The sequence below is a fragment of the Monomorium pharaonis genome, chromosome 6 (genome assembly GCF_013373865.1).
Source record: "Monomorium pharaonis isolate MP-MQ-018 chromosome 6, ASM1337386v2, whole genome shotgun sequence".
Classification (NCBI taxonomy): Eukaryota; Metazoa; Arthropoda; class Insecta; order Hymenoptera; family Formicidae; genus Monomorium; species Monomorium pharaonis.
The window spans coordinates 26480261-26483909 of NC_050472.1; the positions used below are offsets into that span (position 1 = coordinate 26480261).

Genomic DNA, 3649 nt, shown 5'->3' on the forward strand with positions numbered 1-3649 from the left:
TTTTAAATCGTTAATCGGCCGCGCACTAAATACATCACGTAATTCACTTGCGCCAAGCAATAAATAAATATGTTAACGTTGCTAAGCCAAACTGTATAACGTTTGTCGAGTAAAGTACTGGAAAGACGCGGACACTCAATTGCGTTCGATTAGCGTTTCATTGGATTTATCAAATTAAAAAATATGTATATTGTATACAATTTGAAAGATAATATTAAAGATTGTTATCACGTTAAATATAATGTATATGCTGCAATAATGCTAATTAAAAAATGTCATCCTTCGATGATTCTTGCTATCTTTTTCTAATAAATTCTTTAATTTAATGTAGCTCATTAGTGCTTATAAAATCTTCGATCCAACCATAAAACAAGTTCGTCTGGTACATATACAGGTACTTGATAACGTCGTAACATTTTCTGCCTACAGTTTAACTACCATTTGTTACATTTTCGATAAGTCCGAGATGTCGTAGACTTTACCTGCAGATTACAAACGACCAATCGTGGCCTAGCTAGCGAAGACCGGTAAGGTGTCCGGCCGCTTATTTTTCCTCAGGGGGTGAGACCCCAGGGTAGGGATAAGTCGTGGGGGTGGGAGGGTGTATGGCCAGCCTTGGGCGAAAGAGGGGAAAAGACGGGAAAGTGGGGTAAAATAGGCCGCCGAGTGGGGACGAGGAGGACGACACTTAGATGGTAAATCGTGGAGAAGGGGCGAAACGAGCGTCGGAGGACGAGGGGGGGACCCCTAGAACCCGAGGGGGTGGGCGCCCTGATAGGCGTCCGAGCGACAGAGTCTACACTTCGTTAACCCATTGCAATGTTATTTAATTTACAGAGTACACGGCGGCGAGACTCTGCCTCGGGTAATTTTGAATTTTCAGCGAGCGAAGTGGACGTTAAGACAGCGACGCGACTGCCTTTGTGTTGACGTACTTCGAACGAATCGAATCGGATCCTCCTAATCTACGCGAAAAGCGGTCCGAAGTAAAGGCAACGAGATAGGAAACGCGCTATTGATTAAACGTCGTAATTAGCAAGTCCGCGATATCCGATTATTTATTACATAATTATATCAAGCCTTATTATCTCCCTTATTATCCAGATAAAGACGTCACGTTACTTTCGAGCTTCGATGAAACTTGTGCACTTTGCAAGAGCGCACCTTGTTCCGAGGGATGAAAAAACGCGACGAAAAAACAGGCCAGCCTCCCTTCGGAACCGCGACACACAACATCCCGGGCAGGTTTTTCAGCCAGGTGGATAAAAATCGATAGTAAAAAAAAAACGCAACCTGCCACCAGGAGGAAAAGCACCGCGACCCTCGATCTTTTTTTCTTCGAACCCTTTTTAACTAACCCTTAATCATGACACCCTTAAGTGTTTTTTTTTTTCTAGGATACCTTTTTTACAATCTGTTTTGTCGGAGTCGCCACGTGGGACGGTAACAGGGGACGCAGCGGTATCGAAACACGAGATAAAAAATGCTCGCCCTCGGAGCTGTAGGGTGGTGGTGGTAGCAGTAGTGGTGGTGATGACAGGTTCGTGTTTATATTTATATGCCCCGCGCAATACCAGACGATGATGATTTATCTGCGCGAGCGCACACGCTCTACTGCAATGCTAGGTAAATATGAGATCTCGCCGTTCGCCTGATGACTGATGATAGTAAAAACTCGTTCGCAGCGCAAATCCCGTTGCATTGTTGTGCAAAATCCGGCGCAATGATGAGGGTTTCGCGCGGGCTCAGTGTCACACGATATTCAACGATATTAATGGGACACTGTCGATTTATTGGCACATCCTCGTTTTGCCGATTCGTAAGAATATCCGTTGTTGATTTTTTCATTTGTTGCGTTCGAATTGTTTTTGCGCCAGCCATTGTCATCGAAATTCGATCGCGAGTCAGTTAGAGTTAATTACAAAATGATGAACAAATTACGAACACGATTACTGAATCTTTTATAGAATAGTATTGGTAACACTATAGTCTAACGTAACAAGGAGACTTGGAAGTTATTACTTAATCAAATATAACTTAAATTGTAATTTAAATAATATTGAAGTGAGAAAAAAGACAGTCGGGAAGCAAACCATGTGGTACTGCAATCAAATTGTTTTCACAATGTGTTCAACTGTTGGTAGTTAAAGTGCTATCGGTCACCATGGCGCCTGTAAAACGACGTCGATAACGCGACTACCTCTGGGTTCGTGTCCGAGCTGAGGTCGTTCGATCTTTGCTCCCAACCCACCCACGTTCACCTCTCACGGTCTCTCGAGCCTCTCTTACACGCGAAATCCTTTCCACGACCAGCCGCGCCACTCGATATCCTCCAAGCCACGCACCGAGCCATAAATTCAACTCCGCGTACAAGAACGTTTCTTTTTCTCCCCGCGAGGCGAGAAAGATATTGAGCGTCGCGTCACGATCCCAAATGGCTGGAAATACCCCGAATAACCGATCAAAGCGGTAACAAGCATCATCAGCAGAACAAAGGTCTATAGAACATAGAGGTCAATTACGTGCAACGGTTAAATTATCAGGACGCTCTCTCGTTGTTCAGGACGTTGGACGGTGTTAAATCGCCGAACGGACACGCACAGGCTTCCGACGAACGATTAAGCCAAAACGCCAAGCCGCACGTTTTGAAGGATCTCCTCTGTGCAGCGAGACTGCATGCACTTTTTAACTTCATGTGCAAGAGGTATGGTCAGTTCGACGAGTTATTTTCATCAAGGTCGACGGTTCTCTCTTTCTTCCTCGCTCTTTTTCTGCTCTCTTGCTACTCCCTACTCTCCCCTACGACTTAAATATTCTCTCTTTCTCTGCCTTTGGATAGCACTATTTTTCATCCCTCTTCTCCCTGAAGCTCTTTTAGATGCAACGTCCACACGCGAACGAGACTCGGTGAGGAAACTCGACGCAAAGGGGGCTCACTTCTTTTCGTTTGCGATCTTTTTGCATGCTTTGAAAATCCGGCTGCAACTTGCGTCAGAGATAAATGATGATTCAGACGGGAAAACTATGGAACATTTACCACGTACACACGATTTCCGTTGCAAAATTAGACGAATATGCCTGAGTTCTTTACGTATTTTGTAAAAAAAAAACTTCAAATTTCATGTTCTACTAGTAATAAAAATTATATCAGCAGATTCTGTCAAGCATAATGAAATGAATAAAGGCCTCTCCGAGAAAACCAAATAACGTCTTGTTTTTTTTTTATCACATCTATCCACTTCCTTATACATATAAAAAGTGTCCATTTTACGCGTTCGACACTCATCGAAAGTTATTTTATTAAAATGCAAATATGCGCATCTCACTTTTCGTCCCACGAAAGTTGTCAGCGGCAAAGTCTGACCATTGAGATAAGTGGCCCTCGTTTCAAATGGACAAGTCAACGCCTCAGGTGCTACTCGGTCGCCGCTGCGCAAAGTCGCCTTTCATTTTTATTACGCGCGAAAAGGTGTTTCGTCCGGCGCGTTATTCCCGCTCGAGGATGCAGAGTATATTAAACGCGCGACGCGTCGCGCGACCGCCCAGATAGTAGATCGTATTCTCGATCTCCGGCCGCGATATCGATATCATTACCGTCACCACGGCCGGCATATTCCGCTCTCGTCGCGGCCGAAGATACGCTTCCACG

At 44.5% G+C, this 3649-nt stretch overlaps 1 long non-coding RNA gene across 1 annotated transcript; it reads left to right on the forward strand.

The window, feature by feature from the left end:
- Nucleotides 1–236: 236 nt before the first annotated feature.
- LOC105828571 lies at nt 237–3204 on the forward strand. The gene is made up of 2 exons (XR_003625867.2): nt 237–2704; nt 2870–3204. It is a non-coding gene; the product is annotated as an uncharacterized LOC105828571 (long non-coding RNA).
- Nucleotides 3205–3649: the final 445 nt, after the last annotated feature.